This window comes from Anguilla rostrata, chromosome 8 (genome assembly GCF_018555375.3).
Source record: "Anguilla rostrata isolate EN2019 chromosome 8, ASM1855537v3, whole genome shotgun sequence".
In the NCBI taxonomy this organism is placed as follows: Eukaryota; Metazoa; Chordata; class Actinopteri; order Anguilliformes; family Anguillidae; genus Anguilla; species Anguilla rostrata.
This window is the reverse complement of record NC_057940.1, coordinates 8,942,300-8,956,068: the sequence shown is the minus strand read 5'-3', so window position 1 is coordinate 8,956,068 and position 13,769 is coordinate 8,942,300. Positions and strand designations below refer to the sequence as shown.

General features: G+C 44.0%; 1 protein-coding gene across 3 annotated transcripts in view; it reads right to left on the bottom strand.

The window, feature by feature from the left end:
- Positions 1-12,579, bottom strand: part of LOC135260744 (CYFIP-related Rac1 interactor B-like) — a 56,917-nt gene extending 44,338 nt beyond the window's left edge. For 2 of the 3 annotated variants that reach the window (XM_064346245.1, XM_064346247.1), the window contains exon 1: positions 12,423-12,579. The gene's annotated coding sequence lies outside the window, so the exon portion shown is untranslated. Of the gene's footprint in view, positions 1-6,722; positions 6,883-12,422 lie in introns of those variants that run through there. The other variant, XM_064346246.1, reaches the window with a different exon arrangement.
- Positions 12,580-13,769: the final 1,190 nt, after the last annotated feature.

Below are 13,769 nucleotides of genomic sequence, written 5' to 3'. Positions count from 1 at the left end.
CCCCTAATAAGACTACGCTCCGCACTGTCCGTAGAAAGACTGCTGTATCGTCATAACCAGAAACTGAAAACAACCCTCAGGCCAATTAGCTGCTTAGCTTCCCTTTCCGCCTAATCAACTGAATGCCCACAGAAGCCTCCCCACCACATCTATTTTAACAGTCAGGCCGTTTCTGACGTTTAAAGTCAATTATACAACGCGGCAACACTGGTGACGATGCACCCCCTAAAGCCGACAGACAAAAGAACATGAAAATGATATGACTGAAGACTCAGAGACCCCCCCCCCCCCCCCCACTCCCTCTTCCCTGATAATCCCCCAAAATGGTTCCTTCAGTTTCTTTTTTGTTTTTTTATACAAGTGCAGCCCAAGCGTGAGCCTACAGGTGCCAGCATCTGTTGTACTAAATTTTTTTATAGCAAGAGCTGCGACAGACCAGCGTGTGAGACCGCAGCACGAGTTCACGCAGCCATCAGTCGCCAGAACTCGATTTTTCTCCCTTTAGAGCACGACAGATCGGAGCACCAGACCAGAGTGGCACCAGGTGACCCTGCACAGCATCAGGAGTATGCACCTGGCATATCCTATCAGTTAGCCCAGCTCGATGTCCCTTCAGGAGCACACAGACTCAGGGGAGTGAGGCACACAGATTCAGGGAGTGATGCACACAGATCAGGGAGTGATGCACACAGACTCAGGGAGTGATGCAACAGACTCAGGGAGTGACACGCAGACTCAGGAGAAGAGTCGATGCACACAGACTCAGGGAGTGATGCACACAGACTCAGGGAGTGATGCACACAGACTCAGGGGAGTGATGCACACAGACTCAGGGGAGTGATGCACACAGACTCAGGGGAGTGATGCACACAGACTCAGGGGAGTGATGCACACAGACTCAGGGGAGTGATGCACACAGACTCAGGGGAGTGAGGCACACAGATTCAGGGGAGTGATGCACACAGACTCAGGGGAGTGATGCACACAGACTCAGGGGAGTGATGCACACAGACTCAGGGGAGTGAGGCACACAGACTCAGGGGAGTGAGGCACACAGATTCAGGGGAGTGATGCACACAGATTCAGGGGAGTGATGCACACAGAGACTCAGGGGAGTGATGCACACGCAGACTCAGGGGAGTGATGCACACACAGACTCAGGGGAGTGAGGCACACAGACTCAGGGGAGTGATGCACACAGACTCAGGGGAGTGAGGCACACAGACTCAGGGGAGTGATGCACACAGACTCAGGGGAGTGAGGCACACAGACTCAGGGGAGTGATGCACACAGATTCAGGGGAGTGATGCACACAGATTCAGGGAGTGATGGCGGTGATGCACACACACTCAGGGGAGTGATGCACACAGACTCAGGGAGTGATGGTGGTAATGCACACACACTCAGGGAGTGATGGTGGTAATGCACACAGACTCAGGGAGTGATGCACACAGACTCAGGGAGTGATGGTGGTAATGCACACACACTCAGGGAGTGATGGTGGTAATGCACACACACTCAGGGAGTGATGGTGGTAATGCACAAAGACTGCAGTGAAGCAGTTTTAAAACAATAAGCAGAAAGTAAAAGGGAGAGTGAAACTGATTCTGAGGTTAAAAAAAAAAAACCACTCAGCACAACAGCCTGTTTCCTCTAGATAAGGCAGAAACATCGTTGGTATTCTCTGCAGTAGTGGGCATTTCCATATCAGCTGTGCAGATTTGAGCTGAATCCCTTTAGACACACAACATTCTGCCTCCCCCTACCCTAGCCCCCACCCCCCACCCAACACACACACACACAACACAAATACACACACACAGACACACACACACACGCGTCTGCACACACGCACACACACGCCTCCTCGAAGGCGAGTGGGTACATGATTTTGAGCATCAAACGCCCGTGCTCAGGTTTCAGAGATGACTGGAGCTCTAAAATTACCCAGAGCAACTGCACAACCTGCTCTGCACATCCCCCCCTCTGCTGCAGCCTGAAAGACCATCACTAGTTTACCTCAAAGCCACTAAAACCCCAATGGGAAACTGACATATTAGCAAACTTCAGTTAGCACTGTGCACTGAGCAGCTCTTCCCCTCATTAAAATCGAACACCGTAGTTTTGCTGCGCGTTACCACATCCTTGTGCATTTCGCATTACACTATTAGATCTTGTTAATGTACACCAAGCCAACTAGTGGGAAAGTAACAAATCGTTGGTCACACCAAATTACCTGTCTAGTATATTTCCAGATTGCCATAAAACATCTACCAAAACAGACCCAGTGGGCTCTCCTCCTAGGTATGTGTGAGAGAATAACAAACAGTGAACAGATTAAGCCATTTTATAATTAATTCCCAGGTTATCCATTCAATTTTGAACAAAGACAACATAATTACTACAAAAGATCTATAGCCGTTTGTCAGTTCTACTCAAACAACATTAATTTGGCATTATGGACAAGATAGAGCCGTACAAAAATTACATCCAACAATCATATCTTACACCCCTTCCTTATCATCCATCTAAACATTTGTCTCTGCTGTGTGGTGTGGTTATATTTGCCTCACAAAGAGGTAAAGAGGCCCGAACGGGGGCCCCCCATCCCCAAAACATAATTATAGTCACCCCACCCCACCCCACCACCGATTCAAATCAGTCTGCTTTGCCATTCCCAGTGAGTCCTGTCCTCTTCACTTCAAAAGCAGACCAATCACGCTGACCGGCTCGGCGTTTGAGGATTACGGGGGCGTTTTAACTGCACACCTGTGATTTCTGGTCTGGCTGATCTACTGAGAGAGAGAGAGAGAGAGAGAGAGAGAGAGCCAGACGGAGCCGGAAGGACGAGCAAGCCGTCAGACGGCGGCGTAATCCGGGGGGGGGGGGGCCTCAGTCGTTCCTGAAAGCCAGCCGCGGCTATAGGTGACACGCGCACACTGTCAGGGGGGGCCTCTCGGAAGGCAGCCGTCCACAGGCACAAGCCCACTACCCCGGGCAAATTGGTAAATGCTAAATGGATGGTAAAATGGACTGCATTTATATAGCGCTTTTATCCAAAGCACTTTACAATTGATGCCTCGCGTTCACTAGAGCAATTAGGGGGTTAGGTCTTGCTCAGGGACACTTCGACACGCCCCAGGGTGGGGGATCGAACTGGCAACCCTCTGACTGCCAGACAAGCGCTCTTACCTCCTAGGCTGTGTCGCCCTGGGAATTAATTATAAAATGGCTTAATCTGTTCAGTGTGTGTTATTCTCTCTCAGAAGGAGAGCCCACTGGGTCTGTTTTGGTAGATGTTTTATGGCCATCTGGAAATATACTAGACTGGTAATTTGGTGTGACCAACAAATTGACTGTTACTCGCAGCACAAGAGGAGGCTCTTATGCTCAAAATACACAAAAATATACCCGCAGAGCTGCAGCCACGACACTCAGACACCAGCCCCTTCGGTCTGGATGAGCCCGCCGCTCACAGGTCAGTGTCAGCTGCAATAATGTGGCCACTCTTTGCTCCAACTGGATCATTAACAGACATTTTCAAAGATATGGAGAACTTCTGTGACATGCAAGGGGGAGGGGCTGTGATGAACACAGCAACTGACAGGTTTAGCCAAATGTTCACACAGACCATTTCAGACCACGCGTAGTGAAGGCACTGTACAGCAAATAACATGATTTTTACGCCGCTACGGTCAGAGTACACAGCAAACGCACACACGCCTCTCAGGTTCTCCGACGTTGCTTTTCCTCGGCTTTTAGACCAGAGCTTAAGGACCGCCTCCACCAACGGCCAGGAGTTCCAACATGTCAGATCCCCCTCGCTTCCCCGCAGAAAATAATCCGTGATGCGCGGCGGCCGCCGTGGCCCAGCATGCTTTGCTGCCGCATTCTTTCCCTGGCTTCTGCCGGCCGGGTTGCGGCATGTCTGAGACGAGCAGGACCGCACTGAGCATGCTCAAACGCAGAGGCGGAGAGAGAGAGAAAGAGAGGGAGGGGATAGTGGAGTTGATAAACTCTTTTTAACTGTGAATAAAATAGAAAAATAAAAATAACATACAACATATAAAAGAGAGAGGGAAGACACAGACCTATCTCATGGTGAGACAGAGAGAAAAATGTTCCTGTCAACTTTGCAGGGAACATCAGAGAGAATCTGGAGGCCACAGGATTAGATGGGTGTTGCTCATTGGGTTTGTAAAATGAGTTCTTGAATGACAGAACAGCATGTTGCTTGCAGGACAGCAGACGTCCTCATTCAGCGTTACAAAGAAATAACTGCAGCAAAACAGCCAAAAAGCAATAACCACTGTACAATACTGAACACAGAGATGGACTCATTGAACAATTAGGCAATTCTTAATGACAGACCAAGTTCAACAGCTTAAGCTGTAGCAGCTTAGTACCTGCTGCTCTCAGGATCGTCAACAAAATGGCAGGAGAAGGTTGACAAACAAGTCCAGCTCCTCAAACCCAGCTGCTTATTGATTGATTGCAGTTTGTTTGCCTTTCAAATGTGCCAAGCGAAGAGCTCGCTAATCACAGTCCTCGTACCATCTCGTTCATATATCACCTTTGTAGAAATCATTCTGATATTATGGGGCGGTCTTGCAGTAAAAATGATAGCTATGAATTGTTCAATAGAGGTGTTAATCATTACATTACATTACATTCATTTGGCAGACGCTTTTATCCAAAGCGACGTACAAAAAAAGTGCATTTCATGGTCGTAGACAACTGCTAAACACGAGTTCAGTAAGGTACACGGGTTCAGTAAGGTAATTCAGTAATCCAGCATAAAACCCAACCGCTTCATTGCTGGAGCACCGAACCAAGCTCAAAGGCCCAATTCCAGACTCTTCTGATCACTGCCAGCTCAAAGAGAAAGGGGACCAGGTACGAAATGGAGCGCTACACTGACTTCCTAATCATAATTTTTATTCCAAAAATTGTTCCAAAGATTGTAAAAGATAATCATTAGCGTCCCTGGCACTGACAGAAACAGTGTGAGGAAAGACTGAGGCTAGCACGGCACATTCTGTTACTGTAGCACGATGAGAGAAAGTCGTTCTCTTTTCAAACACAGCGACAATAGTGCGGGAATCACCATGGCAACGGCAATGAAATAAAGCAAGGACGGGTGACATCACTGGAGAAGGCTGGCGGTCCCACCCCCTTATCAGTCTCCCAGTAGTCAAGCAAGTGTGTCCTGAGGGCACGTTTTACTCAGCTGAAATAACCCAGCTGCATGTCCCTCAAGGGCTGAGCTCTCAGCAACACAAATAAAATTATCAAAATGATCTAATTATCAAAAATAGAGCTTAAGATTTCAAGGGGCACTGCACAAAACATGACTGTCTGCTGTCAAATGCAAACACTATACATTCTTTTATGTTTTTAGCCAGGTGTGGCAAGAGATCGGTGTCCCTGTCCACTGTCTGTATGGATCAGAGATTAGCTTTCTACAATACTTTAAAACTGGTGTGTAGACTGTGCTGTTGGGAAAGACATGTAAATTCACTAAACTATTTACATGCGCAGAATATAGACTGTACGCAGTCTGACATGTCATTCTAACACAACATGTGATGCCAGGGACCGTGGACGTGAATAGATTCCGGTATGATGAGAACATATTGCGATTTCGCCATCATGCAACACCTAGCTGAATTTCTCAATGGGGGAATTACATGGGAACCGCAACACTACACACATTGGGGCAGGCAGAAATACAACAGTGACCGTGAATCAAAGCCTGATGAATGCAGTATTGAAAACCAGCAATAAGTGCAAAATCTCCACATGTAGCCTGTGCATTGTTATTGCTATAGACATGCACTCTCTCAGCAAATCTGCACACTACATATATCACGGCATACATCTGCCCAAGTGTTATAAATACAATGTTTGTGCAATATTCAGGAAATAAACTCAGCACTGAGGGGCCAAACATTCAGTGGAAAGGAAGTAATACAATGAAATCCCTGACGAGTTCACTGCATTATATTTAAGACCAAAAAAAAAAACGAGTAGCCTATATGCCTTATAGGCCTAAATCTCTTTGGACATGCTGAATATATTTTTTTATATTATATAAGAGAGCTCTCATTAGACGTATAAATTTAATAGCTAATATTTAAGACAGCTCTCTCATGTAGGTTCCCGTAGAAAGTTATTTAAAGAAACAAAATCGGTAAAACCCAATAGCAAGTTACACGTGCTTTGAAATCCATTTCAAATATAAAATGGCATGCAGAGTTCTACTTCGAACAAAGCTCCACAGCCAAATCCACTCAAAACACTATGAATGCGAACGACAGTTCATGTTGTAACATGCGGAAACATCGCAAGTTCAACATGTGGCGAAGGACAATAACAACCAGGTTAAACACCAAGGATAACTAATAACATAACTAATAGCATAACAAACTACGTCCTGCGCGGTTTTAAAAAAAATGGTTACATGCGTTAATAAATTAAAATTTGCAAGTGTAGCACGCGTATGATGTCAAGTTTTGCGCCTAGTTCCTGTAACTAATTTGCAAACTAACTGCAAAATTCGACTAGGAAAGGAACCCAAGGATGTCGACAGCACAACGTAGACCATGAACTCGCGCACGTCCCTGTGCTACACTAGCTGGTGCTTAGAGAGTTGTGAATTACAATAAAGAATGCCTTTAACACTCCTACAGGGCATCAAGGGAAAGTATTCAAGCCCTTACCTTCAGAAAACAAAACGGAGGGGCCAGGAATCTGTAAATCGCATAGCCTGCAGATATTTAAAGCTACCTATTTACATTTTCTGCTGGACAGAAATAGGAAGGAAATGAATATGATGAGTCCGTTTCATATACATTTGGCCAAACGCGGTCCGAACACGGCTATCTAAACATCGCTGCCAGTCGCTCAAGCTCGTGCTAGCGGGCGTCTCCGCCTACGCACCGTGGTGTGGACACATCCTCTTTTCGCTCGGCTCACTTTCCTGTCACTTTCAAATCAATGTTTTGAAAAACGTATTTGTGAGGTACATTTAATATTCTACATTGCTTCCATTTACGGAGTTCTTTTGAAAGTTATTGAACCGACAGTATACTATTACACTTATTCAATGTGAATTAAAAAATGATCGCATTCTTCTGCTGTCTGTATGCTGTCGATTAATAACCGTTTCGACTCCTGGTGTCCACAATAGCCTTGAGTGCTTTGGAATTATAGTTATTTAATAACAGAAAACAGATCCACATCAAAAACCAATCACAGATACACACTGGAGGTCAACTGTACAGTAAGCCACACCTTACATCATCGTTACTGAGGCAGGTGTTTCACAGGACTTACAAGCTGCAGTGTGCTACAGTAATGTGCTGTCCAGAAACGATACTGGAAATGTTACAAGTAATGAAATTAGAGTACAGTCATGCTCGGGACATTCCAAAATTATTCAATTTCGGTCACACGCATACAGAAGAGCTCCTTTGCAAATGACGGTTGAGAGAATTCCAGGTAGCTCTTGTTGGGTGCCGCACAGTAAAAGCCAAACCCGAATGCACTGGCCAGAACAATTTCACAGAACTGCGTTGGCTGGCTTCTCTCCCTCAGTTCTGCACTAGCACTTAGGGGCAAGGGCACATGCCAAGACTGAAGAGTTTGCACATCACTATCAGGCTACTAACTGTATGTAAGATCAAGGGCTTAATCCCATAGGAGCAGGGCAAACCGAGGTACAGTTTCAGCACAGAAAGGCTGAAACACACCGCTAATCTTCCCTGTCAGTGAAAGTAAAGCGGCTCAGACTCCATGGGGATGCTGCACCATCTCAAACCCAATGAACAAGATATGCTACGGTCAGAACATTATGATGCACTCAGACAGCATCAACAGGGGAGGTCAAATCAGCAGCCAAAACAGGGAGCTGTGTGTGTTTGTGTGTACAGTATGTGTGCATGTGTCTCTGTGTTTGTGTGTTTCGTGTGTGTGTGTGTGTGTGTGTTGGAGTGGGAAAGCAGTACATATGCCTGTGTGTGTGTGTGCATATATGGGGGGGGAGAGAGAGAGTGTGTGTGTGTGTGTGTGTGTGTGTATGTATGCATATGTGAGGGAGAGATGTGTATGAGGGAGAGAGTGTGTGTGTGTGCATATATGAGGGAGAGAGAGAGAGTGTGTGCGCGATTGTGTGCGCGTATATGAGGGAGAGATGTGCATATATGAGGGAGAGAGTGTGTGTGTGTGTGTGTGTGCACATGTGAGGGAGAGATGTGTATATGAGGGAGAGAGAGAGTGTGTGTGTGTGTGTGTTTGTAGGGGCGAGGACAGAATGAATGAATGCATGTGCATGCTCTGCATCATTTTTCTTACTCGTACGCACTCAAACACCCGTTCTGCTGAGGTAATTTCCTGTTCCTGACATTCTGTGCGCTGATTTGTCCCGGTATAATCTGACTTGAAATCAATATCACAGCCATGGGGGATAGAACCTTCTGGAAAATGATGTGCGACTCTTCTACAGTAAATAACGAAGAATCACATAATCCCTACTTCTCATCGCTCTGATCCTCAGCACACAGAACGCCAAATTGACCCTCGAAAAATGTATTAACAGCAAATGACAAAGATTTAGGCCCCACTTTAAGCTTTTAATTACCACTACAGCACGGTACTGAAACACGATAATGAGCTCCACGTTCAAATAAATCTCAGTGCTGATTTCTCCAAGACCAGAGGATCAAATTGGCTTAAAATTTGAATGTCTACTATAGGCTGAATACATTAATGTTTGCTTGAAATCTGTTAGGCTTTTAAAATATAGAAAAAAATAAATAATGATCCTTGCAACAAGCCAACAAACTCATAAAGGGATACTTGATTTTCTGGGGGGACTTTCATATTATTATAGGGTACATTTCCAATTGGCAAAATACTTTGTTTGATGAAGGGTATTTTAGACATTTACAGAGGTTTCAGGCTATACCATGGCTGGTATAGGAGAATTGGGGGGGGTTGGCATTTAAAGTGATAAAATACTCTTGAGGTAAATCAAAATTACCTATGAAAGTGCACCACCCCTTTAATGCTTGTGGTGCATTAAAGGGGCAGTACACTGTACACACACACACACACACACACATTAAAGGGGCAGTACACTGTACACACACACACACACACACATTAAAGGGGCAGTACACTGTACACACACACACACACATTAAAGGGGCAGTACACTGTATACACACACACACACATTAAAGGGGCAGTACACTGTATACACACACACACACACATTAAAGGGGCAGTACACCACACACACACACACACACACAGTATATTTCGAAAAAGCCTTTTCCAAGGACACAAACATATTTTTAAAAAACTTTTTCATTCATTCATTCATTCATACAAGTGAATGCAGAAGCTGAATTGTGCATTTTATAAATGTTTGTATAATCTGAAACCCAGCCCACTGTACTGCTGAGTGATAAGCATATTCGGAAATGAAGTCACATACCGTAAGTTTGCCATTTTAGTAAGTAGGGCGTGTTAGATAATATTGTTATGATAAAGGCTGAGAACGTCGTGGAGTTTCTCAGCTGTTTCAGCTTCATTAGCTCTTTTGGGCCCTTGAACATGGTTTCTTTTTTGGAAAACATAATAAATGAAATCAAGCAAACGATCACATCAACCCAGTTCTGAGCCTTCCTCCAGATCATTTAGAAATTCACTAAGGTTATGCTCTTCTAAAAAAAAACAAGGGCCACAATCCTGTTGAACTCTTTGAATTAACTTTACCTGCATTTCAGTAACCTTGCACAAAGCTGCCAAGTTCAGATATTGACTGGAATGCGTTTACACTGAAAAAACTCTTATAACAAGATGTCTGCAGTATGCAAACAATCACGCAACTGTAAAATAATCCAACCGTTAAATGAAACACCCCTGAACATTAAAATTAAGCGAAGGATCGATTACACAAAAAACAACAGGCTACAGCCAACCCACACAAATATCAATATCAATCCGAGGAGCCATAAACATCTCATTCTCGCAGACAACAGAGCCAATGTCAATTAGCAGAGCACACAAAATAATGAAATGCTTGGTCAAAGACTGATTGTCAAAGGTAATGTCCATTACTTCTATGTTCCAATCACAGCGAGCCCCCCCCCCCCCCGAGCACCCCCCCCCCCCGTAAACGAATCACCCGCGATTTAAAGAGAACACAATGTATATAAGGCTGCATTGTACTACAGCCAGACAACCATACCCAGAAAAGGGTGTACGGTCATAACACACTGCTTTGAAGGATTCATACCAGCGCATCTCTTTGCCACGGTTTGCGTTTACGCTGAAAAAATTTGCACTTGTGTTTCTTGGCATACTACCGTGATATATTTTCCGTGTCAAAAAATAAATTCCATATGATTTTCTTGAAGCTTATTTTTGCAGGTTGTCTCCTGAACTGGATGTCTCTTCGAGTGTGTAGGTGTTCGTGGTGGAGATGTGAAGCCAGGGAGAATCTTTTTTTTTTTTTTTTTAAACGCACAGGAATGAATGAGGAAGATTTTTTTTTAAGACAGATATGGAGGAGAGTCAGAAACACAGACAGAAAATGAAAATGCTAATGTTTGGAGGACGCCTACCAGTCACAACTGAATCAGAATACATTCCAACACGCTGAAACCGAAAGAACAATAGCATACCCCCACATAGCGTAAACATATTGTTGTTGTTGTTGTTGTTATTATTGCAAGTGCTGACACACAAAGCTCAATTCTCCAGCAAGTTAAATGCAGTCAGCTCCATTGTCTGAATATGTACTGTACACATTGCACTACTCCAACTTGCTGAGCAGTTACAGCTACAGTGTGGAAAAAAAACCTACTGCTATAGAGCTCTTGGTGTTTCACTCTCACTGTGGGGACCCATCAGAGAGCAGACACCTACAGCCGCATTAAGAGCAGAGCAGCCTGTACCGTGCACATTGCACACTTTATGAACGTTAAAAAAAAAGTGACTTCGGTTTCTTTAATACCAAATGCTTCACAGAGTCAAATGCTTTTCATGGTCATTGCTGAAAAGTATTAAGACAAACACGGCAGTGCCATTTTACAGACACAAAAAGAAACAAGTCAGCACTTGAAACTATGAAGTACACAAGTATACTGTGTATATACAGTACTGAGTAGAGGAAGGAAGCTGTTAGCTGGCTAGCATATCACACAGCAAGTACTTGGCAGATGGACTTTGCAATGACTACTTCTCCATCTAAACAAACGGCTATTTCATACTGCTTTCAGTTCTTGTTACGTCCTCCAAATCCTCCTTGGAAACCCCCTGCCTCATTCAATTTATCTATCTATGGATCTATCTTTTTTTTTGAAGCTTTTGAGTTGATGAATTCAGATGGTGTTCAGCATCACTGAATGGCCAAACATGTGGTATTATTTTAAACATAAAGACAAACCAACGTAAGAGATATAAATCTCGTGAATAGTATAACCTACACCTTATATCCCAATAGACACGTTGTACAGTATTGGCGATGGCAGCCTAGTCCAACATGATAATTCCGCACTAATTTCAAATAGAAACTAAAATCAGTAAGCTTGAAGGCTTTGGCGCTGAATCACCGTGTGTATATTTGCATATAATAGACAATAAAACCGACAGTGTATGAATCTGATATTTTCAGTAGCCTGCCCATGGCAAATTCGACCTTTATCCTTCACTCATTTCACGCGCTTATATTACACCATCCGATGACCGATTTAAATGTTAAACTAGCGTATTCTGTTGACAAACTTAAAGCTAATAAGCTACAGTGCCGGCGACAGACGACGCTACACCAACGGGGGGTATTTAAAGCAATGAATAAACTATCTGTATAAACAAAAAAGAGGAAATGCCATGTTTTGTATGAAAAACAGACGTGCCTTGACAAAGAGGAAGTATGCGCTCAATGCCCCCACGCGCGCTATGAGGTCGACCTCACAATCCCAACAATGTACAGGCAACCAGCCTGAAATGGTGTTTAATAGCAAATTGCCAACAAAAACTAACTAAACCAACAGTGCTCAGTTCATTGAAGAAATTAGAGGCTCGCTGAATAGTGCAATGAACTTAAAATCAGAAATTCAAGAGAAAATATATAAATTTGGAAATGTTACAGGTGTTCTCTAACACGCTTAGTCTTCAAGTTTAGAATGAATCTGTTGCTTGATTTCATGGATAGGTTTTATGATAGTTTGGTAACGTATGCACTGTTATTACGAAATCATACATTGAGGACACATTGGGGAAATAGCTGCCGCTTACATTTTCAAAAAAGGACAGTACAAACATACCAACATTGTATGAATGTGAAATTTCCATAATAAGCAAATTAGGCAGAGGAAATAGGGAGCGGGAGATGATTGTTAGGTACATACCTTAAAAGATCGAGAGACGCTGCAGGTTGTGAAATGAACGCACGGTAGCCACTGTCATGAAAGATGAAAGATGCGTTAGCTTCTTTTCACACAGCTGTCGGTAATTTCCGGGTTAGGCACTATAGCGTCACGTTTGCTGCACAGGTTCTGACACAGCACGTCGAGAAAGGCAGGCTTTAACTATAAAAGGAATAGATTTCATACGCGGCGAATTGAGGAAGGAGTGTACACTCTGATGTCCCGGAGGCGCCGGTTTTAACAACGCGATGTAAATGAGCGCAACAACTGACAAAGAAATGCACTCTGCTAGCTCGCACAAGCACACGCACAGTTTATCAATACCATTGAGTTTTTAAGTATGCTATTTGCGCTAATGTGTCAGATGTACAATAATTCACTTCAGTGCTTCGTGACTATGCACGAAACTGATCAAAAATAAGGTCAGTAATATGTTTATCACGTTAAAAGTCTGCAACACAGAGAACCCATACACACCGTAACTTCATGCGCACCCCGTCATAGCGTTGGAGAAGGCTGGGGGTTAACGCAACTGGAAGTTTTCGGTCTCATACATTTTTCAAGTTTGTACCTTAATATTTTTATCTTACATTCATAGCATTAATGTAAGCACTCAAGTATCTGTGAAAGTATAATATTTATATCGGCATAATCCAACCTTCTGTCGTCGGATAATGTGTTGACGAGAACTGTGGTTGTTGGCCGATATGGTGATTGGAGCGTCAATTCAAAAAAAAAAAAAAAAAAAAATCTAGCCACTGTTTTCAAACACCCTCGCATTTGACATAACACCTCTACTGTGGCAACGTGTGTGAAGCAAGAGAAAGAGGTGACAACCAGCCAGTCCCAGAGCACAATTAGTGCAGGCATCCCCTGCTGGCTAAAGGCGAGAAATTATAACAACTACTATATTAGAAAAGAAAAAAAGAAAGAAAACTGAATTCAAGCCACTGGCACTTTATGGAGCAGGCAGGGATATATCCTCCTGACCAGTGACAGGGAGAGATACAGCTGTACTGTCCTCACTTTAACACCCCGTGTTCTGTATTCATGGTGTCGTGTCTTATGCTAACTCTGGAGTATCTTGGTTTGGGGTACAGGGTGAGACTGTGCATGGGGGGTTGAGACCATGGTGCTGCAGGCTGGAATAAGGGGGGCTTATAATTTTTCCACTATCCCAAACAATGCACACTGAGGAGCTGGGGGATAACCGTTTCAGCTGAACAAATCATTGATAATGGTTCTGGTTCCTTCCGGGGTTTCTTCCCATCTGCTACAGGGAGTTTTTCCCTTGTCGCTGTTGCTTTTGGCTGGCTCCTTGTGGAGGTT